We start from the raw sequence: 19,603 nt of genomic DNA, 5'->3' as shown, positions 1-19,603 counted from the left end.
ATCTAAGGCAACAGTGCAAACCTTCAGACACAAAGATTCAGTGTACATATTACGACTTTAATTACAGACATTACAAAATATCTGCACTGAAACTTGAATTTGGAAGGATTTTTGAAGTTTTATTTGATTTATAAAAAAATGTTAGATTTCACCGGTTCCTTACATCATTGTTGCACTTCAAAACTGCATGCTGCTTCTTAGTGCTTCTGAAACCTTACACTGAAGTGCATCCACGTTTCTGCATGCACATCTCCGATTTGCAAGAATATCATTAGAAACGGTGGGCTGCAAACTGCCCTGGAATTAAGTTCTGAGGAATTTTTCATGAAATTGCATGAAACAAAACTCAGTCTGCATGCAATTCCTTCCTATGCAGAGGGCTACCAAAGGAGAATCCTGAGTTAAAAATAGTATGGATTCCTAGAATTAAAGACTGCCTCATAATACATATGGATTAGGAAGCTAAAATAAAATTATACAGGCCACTTGAATTCTATTATTTCCTAATTACTCCATGGTTGGCTTTATAACCTTAATGTTCTTTTAATGTAAGTTTTCCAAGGTTTGGGTTTTTTTTTCTTTTAATGTAATTGCAGATATAAAGCAAAAATCTTGACCTCAGCTAGAAGGACAGAGGGAGTTTTGCTTTCTAGAGAAATTCCGAAATGGCCCAGCTATGCACATATTCCCTGTCTGAGACTCTAGGGCGTACACCAGGGACATGTCCAGAGAAGGATATATTTTAATGACTATTCTCTGCATGGTATTTGCAGTCCCAACAAGACTAATATTATTCATACATATGATCAGCGAAGTCTTAATCCTACCATCAAAGCAATTAATGAAAACAAGCACATTAACTTAGTATCGGAGTCAGAATTCATTCCTGAAAGACACTCCCTCCTCTCTCAAAACTGAGTTATTTATATATATATAAGCACCTGTGTGACAAGCACTTTAGATATACCTTGACATATATATATTTACTGTCACTCAAAAAGACTTACAATCCATCTTATTTTATAAAAATTATATCTTAGCCATGCTTCTAATTTTCTTATGAGACTGTTGTATGGAACTGTATGAAAAACGTTCATGACATGGAGCCACCTTATTCTGGTGGATTTACCTTATCCACTAAGCTTTTTATCCTATCAGAGACAGAAATTAAGTTAGTTTGTATGATTTACTTTTAATAAATCCATGCTGCCATCTATTTACCACCTGTATTGCTGTAGTTGCTTCTGAACTGATTGCTTTACTAATAACTCCTACAATGTGCTTGGTACTGCATTCAAGTTAAATGCACTGGTTTGAAATCACCAGGTTTTCTTCTGTTCCCATTTGCAGGTAACTGTTGCTCACCTCAACAAACTTAGCAATTCAAGTAACAGCAGCAGCGTATTTTACATTACCACACATGTAAAGGTTCTCAGAGGGATTTCCCAGCCCCTTACGTACAAACCATCAAAGCACTTCTGCTACCACAATTAGCAGAGGGCAGAACCAATCTGTCAGCAGTATTTTGCACTGCCTGGGATACAGCTGGAATTTCTCACAGGAAAAAAAAAAGTTTCCTAGCAGTTACATACTCCTGAGTTAACAACCCTTGAGTGAGGATTACTACAGGGAAAAGAGCCATGTTGTAGTGTCGTAGTTAAGCTATACAGGGAGACATATTAGCATCTGGTGTGTGGTATTAACTCAAGTTTTTGCCTATACTCTCCAACTGTGCAGATGACTTCAGTAAAAGGCACCAGCATGCTTCAGTTAAGCCAGTTCAAGTTAAAAATATGAATAACAGTGTATTTGCTTGCAAATAGCTACAGTTCTCATTATTTTTCTCTCATGTCTGTTTGAATTTGTAGCAATAAGTTGTATCAATATGGGTTGGTGAGTTTCTTATATTTGACTTTTTTGCAAGCAACTAGAGTAACCCTACAGTGAGGGCAAGTCCTTTAAAAAACCAAGAACAAATCCTTGCGTTTATGGGACTGTAAAATCTGTATACAGCATGGCACAGAGACAGCTTCCCTCAAAAGGATAAGCAACAACACTGACTCTGCCAAAACTAAAATTTTGGGTCCAGAGAAATTACCCGTTTCAGACACAGGAAACAGTCCTGCGTGGTGGCTGAATGGAAGCCAGTCATAAGCTGTGGTAGCCCAGTTTTTACAGAAGACACTTGATCCCTCATTCCCCAAAAGAAAGCAAAGAACAATAAAAAACACATCCTCTACAGAAAAATACCACGCAAATTCAATCTGACAAAAATAGAAATATATTTGTAAATGCCCAATTCACACAAAAAAGTTAACCCATTTTTAGAAGGTTTACATAGTCAATACTAAACTCCTGTGCAGAAGCGGTGAAGATATTGATAGCCAGTAATGCAAACGAGATTACAGTTAATTGTTAACATCTCCTGGGCTACGCTTCCTATGTCCCTGCACAGATGATGAATAAAATTATTTACCCATTCAAGTAATGAGAGCTATGCATTTTGATATGCACATACACTGTAACTCAGACCTCCTCTGAGACCCCTACCTGTAATTAGGAACAGATGTAGGATCTTGTTCCTGAATTGATAAAAACAAAATTCAGCCCTGCTATGATATATGGCTTAGTGGCGCAGCTAATGGGAGGAATACCTCTGCAGAAGGATCCCCCTCCAGGCACTGCACCTAATCAGCTCCCCTCTGCCCAAGAACCCTACTACTCTATAGATACTTCTCAGTGCTTTTCCGTCACTGATTTGGGACACTCACTAAAACATTCACAGATGACATGGCAAGTGCATAGCAAGAAAGTGACAAGCAGCGTTTATATGGATTCACCTCTGATGAAGAAAACCAGAGATCTGTACTACTCAAAAGCACAGCAATTCTCTAACACGTACAGACTTCTCCATGGTGGAGTCATTTAAAATTAAGTGTACACCACATTATGTGCTTTCAGCAACAATTCTCACAGCTCAGCACATGCAGCTGGGGAACACTTCAAATTATTTCATGGGGGAAACTCAAGATGACATTCAGTGTAACACATTTATTTTATTCTCCAAACGTCACACTACTGCCCACTGCAGACATTCCATGAACTGAAAGTAGCCACATTTCTTACTTTTTATCAGCCGGCTGAAATAACCCAAGGGTACCCGCCCATTTTCTTGCTCTCACACATAGGTACCAATATCAAAACCCAGCAGAAAGGAGTGAATGCTCTAAAGGGAATTTGCCATCTAAAGATGCTGCAGGCTGACCCTTCCCCAGTCAGATGCCCTTTGGACACCCTGACAGCAACAAGACACTGAGGATCTATGGCAGGCCCACCCCATTCACAGCATACTAGGCCTGAAAAGGTTCAAAGGAGCAACTGTGGTTGTTTTCACCAAGAGAGACAAGTGAAGCTGCCTTCTTTCGTGTTCCTTCTTTGACCACTAAATGCCCCTCACTTGATTTACCCTGATCCGGCAGAGCTTATAATTCCCACTGGCTCCTAGCATAGGTGACTAAAATTATGCCTTGTGAAAAGCCAGAAGAGCTGCAACCCCTCAGGCCTGTAGAAGAGAGACAGAAATTTGTATTTACTGAGGTCACCTCAGTACAAGAAACTTTCACCGGTTTCATTTAAATCTGACTGAAACAATTCAAGCTAAACTGATGCGAATGCCTTCATACATCTTTATTTAAAGATGTTAAATGGGGGTTTACTCGATTTCAAACCTAATCCAAATCTAAAAGAAGCGACCAGATGAAATAAGACTGTCCATGTCACATTTTGCATTGGTTTAACTAAGTAGGTTTACCAGTAATCTTAGTGCAACTCCCTCATGTATACAAGGTCTGAAAATACATTCACTCTCCAGCATTACCCTGCTTCATGCCAGGAGAATTTGCAGCTGGAATGGGCTCACAGGAACCTCAATGCCTAGAAATAAAAGAACTGGGGGGGGGGGGGGGGAATCATAGCTGCTGTGCTCACAGGCCCTCCATGGACATTGCCTAAATTAGGGTAATTAATATAGGGGAATGTGTCTGTGCTCCTCAGTAGTTTATAAATGTTACAAAAAGAGAAATGTTTTATATGTCCCCTGACGGGTTTTAGATGTTAATAAATGATGTGCAAGGAGGTATTTTACATCTCTCTATTTAACAGTGAGCTGACAGCTCCAATTATAGGCCAGTCTTTGACCCCAGCAACCCTTCCAGGAAGCTGTGGAGTAAATGGAGTAACTTTCTTCCAGAATCACAACGTACATTGGGATGCTGGATCAGCATTTCAACATCCAGACACAGAACCTAGGTGAGACATTCTGACACCCAGCCATCTCCCCTTTCGCTGCAGCATGCGCTTGCCAGTCACTGGTACCTGCTTACCTTGTCACCAGAGACCCACTGCTACTCTTCCTGCGGTAGCAACAGCTTTTCATCTTACAGGTACAGGAGAGTGAATGGAGCAACCAGCCAGAAAATTACTTGCTATGTTGCTCCTCTGCTGTGGACTAGAAAAAGAACTGAACTGTACCTGGCACATCCAGGTCAGCAGAGGTAGGCAGGGGTATCACTTGTGTCACTGCATGCCCTTTCACTCTGCTTTGGTCAAAAACTACTACCACTGAATCATTGCAGCATCCTCTCTGGGACCATGTTTCTGTGCCTGCACACCTGTCTTCACCAGCATGGACAGAGTAGGAGGGGCATGCCTGTCCTTTTAAAAGGTAACAAAGTGACTGCTCAATAACATGTGCCCCGGCAGAAAGCTCCACTAGTTTCTAGTAAGCCTTAGCTACTACACTTTCCTTCTGCTCTGCCCAACCCACACCAGTAGAAGAGAGCCTCTTTAAAGTTTAAGGAAGCTTGAAGCAGTGTTCTAGTTATGTTATGTTTTAGGTTCCAACCTTTGTTGCAAAGTAACAACAGAGGGAGAAGAATCCTCTCCCTGTGCCAAGGCCCTAAATCTGCTCACAACACTGTACTCCTGCACGCCTGTATATTTTCACCCTCTCCTTTCTCTTATCTGAACAACAACCTTTGGTCTTGATCCTTAAACTGGCTGCGTTCACTGTTGTTAGTGTGCACATTCATTGGTCCTATTAACCATTAAGGTACAGCCTAAGGCAGCACACAGCTGCTCTGAGGCACTTTAGTCCATGCTGTACGCATTGTTTCACTCCACAGGAATCGCACCCCACTGATGACAAAAGGCAACTCAGACACTGCATTAGACCAAGCAGAACTGTGAGTAACACCTTGCATTTTCACTACATCATCCCAAAGGCAGGGGAATGGTTTTTACAATACTATTAAAATCCCATAAGGTAGTACTTTTGCCACTGACAATCTCTTGCTTCCTTTTATTTTAGAAGGGCAGAAGCCTACAGCTTAATATATCTGATTTATTAGAAAAACTAAATTTTTTATTATTTCCCACCTCATTTTTTTTTCACATGAAGGGCTGTAAAATAACTGATTTCTTTCCTCCTCCACTTTCTAGTGTTGGACAAAACTAGTGACAAAAGGGCATGTGCAACTATTAGAATTAAGGTTTTCTTTCAATTAGTGGTTCCACAACTGCATCTCAGCAAAGCTTAGAAGAAATCTTAGGTGGCAAGAGCAAAGTTTGGTTTCAGATTTGGGACAGAATTATGTTAACAATTTCAGGGCATTCACGCTATATCCAAGTACAGCCAAACACCGTTGGACATCTTTCACTTATATATTCCTTCTGTTTTGCACAAAGATTTCTCAGAAATCTTGTCTTAGGAATGGGTCTTGTTTACTCCTGTTAAAGTCTAGGCCTTTAGTACAGAATTTCTGGGACTAAGTTATAGTTTTTCTTCAACTCCTGTCTGCATTTGGTTATGCATTTCTTCTGGTTTGCATTAACTCGTATATAAATGGTTGTGAACATCCATTCTTCAGAACTTTACTGTTATTGATTATGGCTGGGTTTCCAGCGCTTTTGAACAACGGGGACCACATGCTAATATACAGTTTGTCTTAGTCATCATGTTCATCTCATTCTCGATGGCATGTGTCAAACACATTCTTATTAAGTCAAATAATATTGGTGTGGCTACTACAGCCATTATTTACAACGAAGCATGACAGTAGGTTATTATATTTGTCTGTCTGGTTATTATAATTGCCTGTTAATTAAATTTAGCTAATAAAATCGGGGTAGAAGCAGCACTACCATATGGCTAGTCATGTCTCCATGAAACAATGGCTATAGTCACTGAAACTTGGCTTAAGAGCTGGCAGCCACAATCCTGTGGTAAAGGACTTTCAACAGGAGACACCAGAGCTCAGGCAGAGCCAGGTACTGGAAGCTGTGGCACTAGGAGAGATGCCTGCCCGACCCTCGTGCCCTCCAAACCCATATCCCACAGGCGCTGGAGGTTACCCCCTCACAGGACCCCTCACTCAGCCAAACCTCTGAGAAGCAACTCTCACAGTCCCTGCTACTTTCATACCTCCAGTTCAGGGCAGGGGAAAACAATATTGTACATACCTCCTTGAAAGATAGCCAACCGCTGCAGCTAGGAGATGAGGTAATCTGATAAGGAAGGCCAACAACGGTTCAACAGAGAGCACTACATCTTCTTAGCCCTCGTTACTGCACAGACCCATCTAACCAGCTGCCGTTCCACTGTCAGCTACAGCCAATATTCAAGACCAGCAAACAGAGATTACGCATCCCCTCTTCGTTGCAATCTATTTTTTATGTTATAGCACCTCAGTGACATTCACAGGATACGCCCTACAAGTGTCTCACTCCTGTGCAATCAAATTAAAGTCATTCAGCAATGGCTTGTTTTCTGAAACATATAAACATTGTACCTGTCTTGTGTCAGAAAGAGTGGTATCTTTCTACAGGGAAAAGTTGTTTGCCACAGATTTGACTGATTTGGCAATTTCTCTGTTTATCAATGTCCCACAATTCTTTCACATTTACAGGATACAGTAATAATACTTACCACCTTATGGGCTGCTGTGAGGCATAATTCATTAGTCCTTCTGAAGTGTTCAGAGATCCTCTGAAGAAAGCAATCTGGAAATAAAATTATCATTACCATCAGTACATGTGGGGGATTTGATATATTCATCTCCATTCTCCATTACACAAACGATTGGTTTGGGGGGTTTGGAGTTTGCTCTTGTGTACATGTATGAGCGTGAAAACTCACCGCATTTTGGTACACCTCAGTGGTACCAGGAATCACATCACTTTTACCAGCATTCCTGCTTCTTTTCTCTAAAATAATGTCTAAGAATTTGATTTAAAAATAGAAGTCTCACTAGGCAACGTAAGTTTGTGGACCTGTCAAAACCACAAAAACTGTATGATCCCATGATATGAAAGACATAACAAGTGAATTTACACATTCACAAAGCAGTATCAGGCAGTGCTAGACACCTGCTGAAGGTGATCTGAACTGTTGCTTGGACACAACTATTCCTTTGCACTGGCTACCAAAAGAACCCACAGCAACTAAGATCCCTAGACATGTCACTTGGATGCCTAACATTAGGAGGTATGTATGGTCCCCAAATGCAACCGAAATTATAGATTCAAACCTACTTCAAGCTAGGCAGAGAGCCTTCAGACAGCTGAATGCCTCCATGGAAATCTATTCCCAAACTTTGCTCACCCTTGAAGGTGAGCATATTTCAATTCAGGAGCGCTGAGCTGAATTTCCACATCTGCCTCGAGACTCCAGTATGACCCTGAGCAAATGACAGATAAGCGATTTTCTAGCATCCAAACTGCAGGTAGGGAGCTTGCATCACCTGGAAGCCACCACTCCTATCTGCAGCTTTGAAAAACTCCTTTTAATCCCTCTGTGTCCCTGTAAAATGGGAATAACATTTTTTCTCCTTTCCCTGTTTGCTGTCTGCTTAGTCTGGGAATTCTTGTGGATTCTGTCCGCCTCTCCCATCCGGTGTAAACAGGGTGCTTGATACAGTGGGCCACTGATCTTAGCCCCTCTAGGCACTAAGGGAAAACAAACACATTGATGACACCTCAACTGTGGCAATTGTGTATCTATATGCTGCTCACGCAGACAGAGAAAAGCAGTCCACTTTCATCCCCCAAATACACAATTTGAAGTGCGGGTCTTTGTTGAACAGGCTTGCAAGCTTAAAAAATGCCCTTCTGTGTTTCTTGTCCCTCAGTAATTTCAATACATATAATCACTACAAGGAAATCAGGAGTTGAAGGGGGGGGGGGTTAATTAAGCCCTCCTGCTCCACAATTTTTGCCAGAAACTTGACTCAAAACAGGTTTTTAGTCCAAGAATTGTGTTCTATTTTTTATTGCATGCTTTATGCCTTTCTAGACCTCACCTAGATTAGAAGTGGATGAGCCAAAGCAAACACACATGTGCGCGCGCACACACAGAGTGCTAGGTGCGTTTTCCTGTAAGAGAGAGTCTGCTTTCCCAGTCTTTCTGCATCTGTCAGCAGGAAGGCTTGAAAACCTTGCAAAGAAAGTCTGTTCTCATGAGAATTCCTGCCTCACTCTCTGCAGATTCAAGAACCAATCTCTGGCTACTGCGCATGGGAATCCCAGTATTTTGGCACGGTTTTAACATCAGCATCATTAGAAACATTGATTTATTTTAATTGTCACCTTGTAGCCTACACTGCCAAATGCAGTCAGAATGTCAATTCTTTATCAATGTGAGCTGTTGACATGGAAACAGATCTGCTGAAATGGAAGCAATAAGAAAAAATGTGTTACTCCTCCAAGTTATACTTAGAAGTGGTAAATCTGTGTGTGCTACAACAGATTTAAATACCCAGTAAACTACACAGAAGAAATAAACAACTATTTGGGGTGACAGTCATTTTAGTTGTTTACATCATAGACTGCATTTAGAAAATCTCTAGTGTTACTATGGCAACTGCTTTTGCTTAAACGTAGTTGTGGACGCACTTTAGGTATAATCTAAATTAACTAAAGATGGAGGAACAAAACTGGGGAGCAACAGCTGAAGGAGCGACTGGCTATTCCCTATCAGCCCTTCCTATCTGCTGCATGCACTGGCGGGGGCACAGCCAGAGCGCTGTGTAGCACAGGCACCTTGGCTCATCCTCGTCTGTGGTCTCAGACAGGACCTGAAACAGCTGACAGACTGCATCAGGTAGGTTTTAAAGGTAACAGAGAGGCACAGAGCTGCTTATTATCCCCACAGAGCTCACAGTGCACCCCAGAGCTGCTTGTTCTCTCCCACTGGTCACCACGTAGGTGGTGGGAAGAGGAGGCTGGTGAGAACATGAGCATGCAAGAGGGGCCAGAGGCCTGCTCTGCACCTCTGCCAGAGTTTGTGGCTTTACTCTTCAGGATGTCTCCCAGGGAAGACAGCACAGTTGCAGAAAGGTGAGTCTGTAGCACAAGCCTTCTGCCAAAATCTGTGACTTGGAATGGACACAGCCTCACGATTAACTTCACACGGCTAAGAAACTGTCCTAAAAGATGGAGTGCAGACCTTTGACCGGCACTACATTTCCACTAGAAAGGTTAAATCTCTGTGCTGCTAAAGCTAGTTCATAGTCATAGGGAACAAGGCCAGAGGGGCTACTGTGATCTGCTGTTCTTAATAGGGATTAAAGGAACCTACTGTCTCCCGCACACCTGCCTCCAACCTGAAAGCGAACGACAGGGAGATGGAGATCACTGAGCAGAAAATGGAGGGAGAGGCTCCTCTGCCCTCTTGCCAGGTGCCAGGGCAAGAGGCAACAGAAGGAAAAGACACATTTAAAACAACTTCTCTAAACAGGATCATGGAGGCATTTGGAGCCAGGGACTCTTCAAAGCTTGTGGATCCTGGCAATACTGTGAGGCAGTCCAGTTCTGAACTTGCTAGGGCAACCCACCCCCCCCACCTCCCGCTTCAACTGTGATAAGACATCAAGGCATGTGGATTTTTTTTCTTTTCTTCCCTTTTCTGCTTTTCACATTCCTGCATGATTACATTAGATAATGATACATACCTCCCAAAAGCTTGTGCATCAATTAACAAGGCAAGGAAGGACACACATCATTAATTACACGCTGGTCTGTGAAACACAGACATGGGATATGACATAACATTCTAAAAATAGCAGGAAGGCCTGCCTTGTTTAGGTCAAGTTTTATTTAAATTCCCATAATAAAGCATCTAATATTAAACAACGAAGCAGAAGACACACCACTGTTCAGCCTCAATGGGTGTTCCAAACAGACCTGCTATAACTTAATCCACACCACAAAACGCAGAGCCAAGGAATGTAAGTTTATGTGAGCATGAGACAAAATAGTCCTTTAAACTTACACAGCATTTATCAATCCACAGGATCCCAAACTACTCTACAAACCATATACTAACTTAAATGCTTCCATCTGTATTGTTATCTTACATATCTTACTCCATCTGTATTGTTATTTTGGTGAGATTCAGGAGGTGTTGGGTTAGATGCTGGGCCAAATTGCTGATATAGCTACATGCAGTCAGAGATGAGAAGACAGGCTGCTGGCTGTCATAGATGCTCACAGACATGGTTATATCGAGGAAATTCTGCTTTTCTCGAATAGAGATGAGGGAACAGAACTGGATGAGAAAAGGACCTGCAGTGCGTATCACTAGGTACAACTGCTCCCCATCAGCCTTGGCTAGTGAGTGGGATAAGCGTAGTATTTCTAGATCATTAAGGATGGATATTGGAGGCATGCATAATTCTGGAATGAGAGACAGCCTCTGTCTGAACCTGCTTGTAGGCTAAGTGGAATAGACTGATGAAGGTGGCAGAAAAGTGTCTTGCTTATACCCAGTGTTCAAATAGGGAATAGTAATTAGCAGGTTTTGTGTTGATTTTGTTGTGAATCCAACACAGGAATGTTGCAGAAAAGAAGAACACAATCCCAGCCACCCCCAGTGTAAATTAAAAGCTCTTTTCACACACACACACACACACACACACACACACACACACACACAAAACCCCCAACCTTCTTCTTCCTCCTCTGGAGTGGATTGTGGCTGGCAAAAAAAAAAACCAAAACATTGCAGAGGGGCAAAAAAAAAAAAATACAGTTGAATTAGTGCAAACTCATACTCTTTTGAAACAAGACCCATGGGCAACTTGGTTTCCAGTTAGAACATACAAGATGGTCATTTTCAAAGCCTCACCTGAAAACATAAATTATGATCTTACCCTATACTGACGGCAATGAAGGCAGCAATCTTCTATCTATGCCTCCATCTCCAACGTTAGAAACCAAAGGTACTGTTTTCTAATGCCCCTAATACATCCGAGGAGCAGATGATCCCCTGAAAGCCAGAGTCTTTTGATCCTATATAAATTGGATGCTTTCGAGAATGTCACCCAGAATTCTCATGTCAGTCCTAGGAAAACATAATCTAAAACAGAGGATAATTTTGATTTTCCTCCTGACTCAGCAGATGAGGAGATAATTACATACGGAAAATGAGTGTTCTTGAGGGTAAATATACCTGCTGTAATCCTACTGCCAACTGAATTAAGGTTTGCCTGCCACAGTAAGGCATATGTTAACTCAGCATCCGGAGGAAAGCTAAGAGCTGTCAGATTCCAGAAGTCACTGGTGGTCCTTCCTATGTTACAGTTCAGTATTTCAGAGCACAGAAACCAATGGATTGAGGAAAGAGGAGAGAGAGACATTGAAGAGAGAAAGGAAAAAAGAAAAAGTATTTCTTGTTTCTGCCTGTGCTTATAAGCAGAGCAATAAAAGAATCCAGCAACACCACGAGAAACTGAAGCGGGTGGGTCGCCTATTCTTTTCTCCACATCAAATCCAAATGATTCCTCTTACTGACTGGTAACATGAAGCAGCTTATTTTTTCAAGTGCTCTTCACCCTAACCATGACTTCCACCTCTGGAACTGGAAGAATCCCATATGTCAATTAAGCAAAGACGGGTTATCCTTCTGCAGCAACAGCTCAACACTGATTGAAAGTCTCATTTGTCAGGGGAAAGAATGTTAGTTTTAAATTAACCCAGAAGAAGAAAAAGATATTTGTCCAGTGTCCAGGTGCTTTTTCATTCCTCGAGCATCTGCTAGTTTGAGAGAATTTTAAATGGTTGGCCTTTATGAAATGAATTGGTAATCAGAGCCCTGTGCCTCACACACCATAGACTGAGTGATTCAGGGGACTGGTAATAGGATAAAGCCTTTCACCTCACAGGCTGCGGTTCAAATTCAGAATAATTCTTAACTTCATAAACACCATCGCTACATGATGGGCATTTGATTGTTATCACACAATGAATCAGGTGTTTTTCCTAGTGGAAAAGTATTCATGCCACAGACAATATACTAATTATTGTCAGTAATTAGCAGCACTCTTGGCAGTGGCAGTAGAGGGACCTGTAGAAAATTACCCATATGTTCATCCCTTGGAGGCTGTCATTTCAAGGCAAGGGGTCAAGCCCTTCAGACAGTCACTGTGGTGATTCTTGTAGCTCTTTTCCACCCTGGGTATGTTTTGCAGATAAGCTGATTTCAGCCTCCAGAGCTGTCAATCCACCACTTTTATTACCGCTAAATTACTTTTGTTTCAAACGCTGGAGGCAACTTTGAATGCCGGGTCTAATTAGATTGTAATTGTTGGAAGATCTGAGTAACTGTGGCAGATTTGGGTGGAGACTTTGGTGGCTTATAATATTTGTGTAAATAGGTTTCACAAGCACAAAACCTACAGCTGCTTATAACAGTGAGCATTTTCTTAGAAATTTTATACTACTAACCACCTAAGCCAGACAGGAAAAACTTTGAATTTCCACATGCAAACTGAGTGATCTGCAAAAGCTGTCTGTCCAAGCAGACAGCTTCATGGGTCAGGCAGTTTTTATGAGCCCAAGATGTTTTGCTACAAGCAGAAGAAGGTGAGTTTAATTAGGAACAAATATTTTTGTACAAACAGAGCAAGGTACATTGACCTAAGCAAGAACCAATAGCAAGAAAGAATTATGTATGTCACCATGTTTTCAAAACAATTTTTAAAAACCCCATAAACTAAAAAGAAAATAAATTTCAAATATATATAGGAGTAAATGCTACCATTTAGCACTAGAAGCCTTATCTTCCCCTAGGGGAAAAATACTCATGAACAGTTCAGGAACTCCATGCCCTGTTGCAGAATACCATTTTTCCTCTGCCTTCCTTCGGGAAAGTATAGACCCCCTCGACACTTCAACCCCCTCTAATATAACATAGTCCAGAAGTCTGCAGGGAAATCCTGAAGATCTGAGAGTGAACATTTAAAGGCCAGGGAGCTTCTGCTAGGAGACCCCGTGCTTCAGCGTTATCTCCTGAGGTCTACCTGTCATAATGACAGCATTACCTCTATGTGCAGCTCGAGGGAGAGCGGTGCAAATATTGGATTACCTGGTTCAACAGCCAAACAAAAAACAATCATGGGCAGAAAAAATTTCAGTTGAATTTACTTAAAATAAAGCTAAGGTGGGTGGTCTAGCTAAGAAAAAAAAAGGGGGGGGAAAATGTTTGTCTTTAAAGTAGTAAATCCTCTGTTCTGTTTTTGACCTGAAAAGGAAAAAATGCCCACAAAATTAAATAGTTTTTTTAAACCTTTCCTTTCTTCCCTTTCTTTGATTTTGGGTTGGGGTTTTTTTTTTAATAAACCTTCACCAAATTTCATATCACACCAAAGTAGATCTGGTCTCCCTGGAAAATTTGTCTTCTTCAGCAAACCTACTACTTAAAAACATTTTGCTGAAGTCTAGCTGTAGGAAGGACTGTACAGTCTGAACCAGAGAGATCTAGTGACCAGATTTTTAAGAAGAAAGAACCAAGTTTTCAAGTAAGAAAACCGATCTACTCAATCACTACAGATGAAAAATCCGATTGCTGAGTTTTTTTCCCATGAAGGGAGAAGAGGACCAAATACCATCCTTTGAAGGACAGACTAGCAGCCTCACTTACTCACCATAACTACTGACCCCTTTGTTTTGTTCTCCTGTAAGTAAAACCACAGCCACAGTTCTTCACTCAGAAGCTGAATTCTTTTTCCCTCCTGCTGTAGAGCCTTTGTGAAATGAAAGGTACAGATGGATTCCACTGGTGACTGCAAAGTCGATGAGATACCACCAGTGCGTTCCCACAAGCTTGTGTAACTTGTTACTTACATGCATGGCTGGCGTGAGCACACTTGGGTTTAAGCCATGCTGGTTATCGGTTATCCAACAGCTCTGTGAGGACTGTTTGGGTTGGTAGCTGGCTCCTTTACTTCCACAGAACGAGCTTCTACAGCTGAACTGGCTTTGGTAAATATGAAGAGGTACCCTCTGCTACATAAATACACACACCAAAATTAGAATGAAATTCGCTCAGAAGGACAAAAAGGAAAAAATTCAGAAGTCTGTAGAACTGCCGCTGTAAATATAAGCAATACCATTTACTAGAAGAAACAGATACATAAGTATATATATACAGAACTGGAACAAAATACGCTTAGAATGACAAGAGAGAGAGATATTCAGAAGTCTCCAGCTCAATCCCGAATCATAAAGTCCAGTCCCCCAGACTTTATGTAAGTCACTGTTGAAGACAGCAGGACACAGGTAAATGCTTATTTAAACCTCTTTCCTCCCAGCCCATGTTACATGCAGAACAAGGCACTGGCCAATATTTATGCTATATTCTACCAACTACTATCCACAGAAGAGTTTGCTGCCTTGGATCACAAGACCACAATGCAAATTGTTGTTTAACATTCCCTAGACAGCCAAGGCTTTAAGGGACAAATTACTAAAGCTACAGAAAGACACAATTACTGAATACAGAAACCACTGCAGCACTCGCATAAACGACAGAGGAGTATGAGCCCATACTCCTGAGCAGCAACACTACAGAAGACGTACCATTCCCAGGATGACACTCGGCTTGTTCAGCATTTGCAAGTGCAAACATTCAAAAGAAGAATAAAAAGCCTTGTGACCAACTCTGGGTAATACTCAGCTCCAAACTGAAAAGGTGTGGGCAAACTGAACATCCTAGAAGCACAACTAGAAGAGACAGCAAGCTCTTTCAAAGTTTACCAGCAGCTTTGCACAGGAGGAGAATGGCTAAAAAGTGAAGCTGTGAAGAGGAACCTGACAGCCACCATGAAGGAGCTGGAAGACACAATGACAAAGCAGAACCAGGACTTCAAACAGCCACAGAATGAAAAAGAAGAAATTCAGAAAGAACTCCAGAAGGTACAGGCAGGGGCTGGGGGGAGGAAACGAAAACCTGATGGATTTTGAAAAGAGAATAGCTAAAAAGGTATTAAAATGTGCAGGGGCTGGGAGCACAAGTGAAGATCCAATAGTAAACACACAAAAAGGAAAAATAAAATTCTTGTTGGGGAATACAGGATGTTCTCTGACAGTGTAACAGCAAAGATAAATAAATACATCCTTGCTTTCCATTCTAGGTGACTGTGAGATACCAGAGAAGAAAGCACACAGGTATTACACGGGGAAGAAAGTCAATGCGAAGAAACAGAAAAGCTATTTAAATACAGCAAACAGTTAGAAACTCCTGTAAAGCAAACCTCTTTAAAGCATAAAATAAACAGTCTTTCCTAGGTGGCCACAAGAAAAAAACAGAAGCATTTGAGAATGGAGTATTCTCAGAGGCCAGGTTTACCTGAAGTCCAAATGCAGAAACAGAGGGGTAGACTAGGTAGAGTTTCTCCTCATGCTTGTTCTGAGCACATGAAAGGTCAGAGAAGCATTGTCCCAGTTCAGTACACATCTATTTTCTGGGATCAGGTAGCATGTTAAAGTGAAAAGACAGGAGGAACCTTCATCCATCCCACTATTACACAATACCCTGGGCAGTAGAGCTGCCCAGTCCTGTTGAAAATGGCACTACTACCTATTGTAAAGGACTAAAAGAGCCTTTTACATGTTACACTATGGCACTAGCAATCAGCAGGAGGTGTAATGTATGGCACCAGTGCTTACAGGACCCACCTAGGGATATAAATCTGCCTGAGAGAACAAAGCGGCAGAAGAATACATCCATTAATCTTGCTTTAATAGCTTATGGAACACATGAGAAGACATGTAAAGGTAGCTTCCTGTAAAGCCAATCCACGTCTATAACACATCTGGCAGTGTATCTAATATTGTAATTCTGCATGTAAGAATCATATTGCAGGGACTCTGCCTCTGTTACAGCCTGTATATACATTCATGCCTCACACAGGCTTCGGGGACGTCACTGCCTTTCTCAGCCACGTTCAGCTAGAGACCAGCACTTGCAAGAGGGAGAAGAACATCTGCTTCTCAGAAACTCTGCTTATTATGGCTGAAAGTAAGGTGCCTGGCTTATTCACTGCTACTTCATTATTTTTATTTCTCTGACAGTCAGCTGTACCTGTTCACAGACATGCACAATGGTTTTGTGCTGCATAACTCTTCCTTCAGCAAACTCTAGATTTACATCTGTTTAAAACGAGGGTGGAAACAACCGTAGAGTCCAAACCTTTAAGACTGAGCTTGCACAATTCACATTCCCACTTCTGGCAAACCTGCAGAACCATGCAGGCCCTAGCAAGACTCATTTGTATGCTCACATAGAGAGGAAAAAAATTAGTATCTACACAAATACAGAGGCAGATAGTGCTTATCTGTTAATACCAGCCTGGAACCGGGACCCAGTAGCCTCTGGTATCCCTGTCCCGTGCCCCAAGACACACACACATGTTGCATTGGCCCTGGCACTTAAGTTGTGCAAGGTCCAGGGGCCCCGCACAGCCCAGGAGCAAAATCAACATAAACCCTTCGCTGTGCATAGAGCAAAAATCTCTACCTCTCAGACAGGCCCCGGACAGATGCAATGGCTGCGAAGAGGGGGCACTTTGCAGCTTCCTCTACTGACCAGCAGCCATGCTGAACTCCGCAACTCCTTGCCGATGCCAAAGGAAGAGCTCCAACGCAGCCTGAAAAGTCACTCCCATTATTACTGGAAGTACTGGTACCTACGCAAATGCGGGTTTAGGGCCTGACCCAGTTGCTCTGTACTTTTCCTTCAAATGCTGCCCAGCCAGTCTCTCCAGCAAAATATTGACTTCAAAACAGCACAGGAGCACAACTAGCCTGCGAGGCACCGAGCAGGGTATGACCGGCCTTCAGTCTATTTAAGAAAGGCTCCTGTGGCGCCCCGAGTTCAGCCACGTGCCACCTGGGGTGCCACAACCCCTCGCTGAGGACAAGGACCGGCTCCCAGGGAGGGCAGCGCCGTGGGGCAACCGGCCGGGCCGGCTGCGGGAGCAGAACGCGGGGAGCCACGGCCGGGAGGCGCGGAGGGAGGCCGGGCTTTGTCGGGGGGGCCGGGAGCTCCTTGCTTGGCAGCTCCGCCATCTCCCGCCTCTACGGGAGCGACACCAACGCTCGCACGCGCAACGCCTGAGCTACGCGCGCCCATTAAGGATATAAAGGAACGTTTAATGCTTAATTATTAACCCCTCCCAGGCCGGCGGGTGCCTTCCCCGCACCGTTTTGCTTCGTCACGCCGCCGGGGATCGCGGCCGCTCCAGCCGCCACCCGCCGGCCGCTCCAGCGCCGCCGCGCCAGGGGACAACATGGCCGCCAGGCCCCCCGCGGCGGGGAGGCTGGGAGCCGCGGCGGCACCACACAGCGCGGCGCGGCGCGACCCGCCCGGCGGCAACACCTGCCCCGGCGGCGGCGGGCCCCTTACGGAGCCGGCGGCAGCGCCCGCCCAGAAATTACAAGCCGGCGGGGGGATGTCGGAGGATTATGGAGGAGCCGCGCGTCGGCTCCAATTAGGATCAACGCTCCCGCCGCCCCCGCGCCGCCGCAACGGCGGGGCCACAGCGCCCCCTGCCGCCCCGCCCGCAGCGCCCCGGCGGCGCTGCCGCCGGCCGGGCCGCGGGGCCGGGGTGGCGGGGCCGCGGGGCCGGGGAGCCCGGGCGGGGGGAGCGGGGACCCCGAGCTGGGGGCGGCGGCGGCGTGGCCGGGCCCCCCGTGGCGGCAGCGGCGTTGCGGGTTGCCTGCGGGGACAGCCCCCGCGGCCCCTTGCTCGGAAATCGGAGGAGGGTTGTGTTTGGTTTAGTCTTTAACGGTTTTTTAATTGAAATTCGAGGGCTCCCATCACAGAATGGCGCGGGGGGGAAGGGACCTTTGCAGATCATCTACTTCAACCCCTTGCAGTGAGCAGGGACACCTTCCACTACACCAGCTTGCTCAAAGCCCCCATCCAACCTGGCCTCAAGCACTTCCAGGGATTGGGCATCTGCAGCCTCTCTGGGCAACCTGTTCCAGTGCCTCACCACCCTCATTGTAAGGCATTTCTTCCTTACTTCCAATCTAAAATTAAAACCGTTGCCCCTTGTCCTGCAACTACAGGCCTTGGTAAAAAGTCTCTCCCCATGTCTTTAAAGCCCCCCTTTACACAGTGAAAGGCCGCAATAAGGTTTCCCTTGGCCATGTTGAACTTCATGAGGTCCAAACCTGTCAAGATCCCTCTGGATGGCATCTCTTCCCACAAGAAAATCAGTTGCGCCACTCAGCTTGCTGTCATCTGCAGACTTGCTGAGGGAGCACACAATCCCACGTCATATCTATGTCAACATCCATGGCATTAATAAAGATATTGAATGGTATCAGTCCCCACATGGACCTCTGAGGGCCATCCCTTGTTACTGATCTCCATTTGGACATTGAGCCATTGACCGCAAGTCTTTGGACGCAGCCATCCAGCCAATTCCTTGTCCATCAAATAGTCCAGCCACCAAACCCATCTCTCTCCAACTTAGCGATGAGGATGTTGGTAGGGTCCTGGCCTGCCCGGCCATTGCTGCTGGAGGAGGAAGGAGCTTGTGTACAGGAGTGACTGGCTGTGGAAAACATGAGGTTGTTACCCCAAAAGCATCAGCTGGAGCACTTGATGTGCTGTCTGAGGCCACCACCGGCCAGGGCACAGTCGGTGCCTGCATGGGCACACGGTGTCCAGCCCCCACCAGCATCCATGCTCACTCACCCGTGGCTGCCAGCCTTAGAAGAATATGTTCCCCCCAAATTACTCAGCAAGTAATGAGCAGCAGCAGCCACCACTACAGCAACATAAATCCACGGGAAAGGATTTTTCCCTCCCTTTTCCAAGATAAAAATCTCAGAACAGCAGAGGCTACACCGTTGACTAGGCTAATAAAATGGTATTTATGGGGTAATCACTTATTTTAACTGCCACCTACATAAAATTTATCATGGAAAAAAAAGACTCGTGGAATTTTATAATTATCATTTACATTTTTTTAAACCTATTTAACAAATCAAATTTGCGATCACTCCACCCAAATATACATCAGAAGGAACAGAGAGAGAGGCAGCGAATGGACAGTCAGCTCATCTCCCATGCCTGGCTGCAGGGCCACTTCTCTGTTTGCCCAAACCCACTCCCTCTTCTGCATGAGAAAGGTTTTTAAATGGGGACCCTAGGGAATAGGGGGTGCCTTTCCATAGGTTTGCCATCCCTGATGCACCACGAACAGGGCTTTGTGGTGCCCCCCAGCCCCCAGAAACCCAAAGGAGGGGACTCTGA

General features: G+C 44.1%; 1 long non-coding RNA gene across 3 annotated transcripts in view; it reads right to left on the bottom strand.

The window, feature by feature from the left end:
- LOC142056248 (uncharacterized) overlaps positions 1-17,821 on the bottom strand; it is an 82,924-nt gene extending 65,103 nt beyond the window's left edge. The window contains exons 1-3 of one of the 3 annotated variants that reach the window (XR_012660270.1): positions 17,741-17,821; positions 16,853-16,982; positions 6,986-7,059 (exon numbers count right to left, since the gene is read on the bottom strand). This is a non-coding gene — a long non-coding RNA (uncharacterized LOC142056248). Of the gene's footprint in view, positions 1-6,985; positions 7,060-16,852; positions 17,402-17,740 lie in introns of those variants that run through there. The other 2 variants (XR_012660269.1, XR_012660271.1) reach the window with 2 other exon arrangements.
- Positions 17,822-19,603: the final 1,782 nt, after the last annotated feature.

The sequence above is a fragment of the Phalacrocorax aristotelis genome, chromosome 4 (genome assembly GCF_949628215.1).
Source record: "Phalacrocorax aristotelis chromosome 4, bGulAri2.1, whole genome shotgun sequence".
In the NCBI taxonomy this organism is placed as follows: Eukaryota; Metazoa; Chordata; class Aves; order Suliformes; family Phalacrocoracidae; genus Phalacrocorax; species Phalacrocorax aristotelis.
This window is presented reverse-complemented; position numbering and strand designations above follow the sequence as displayed.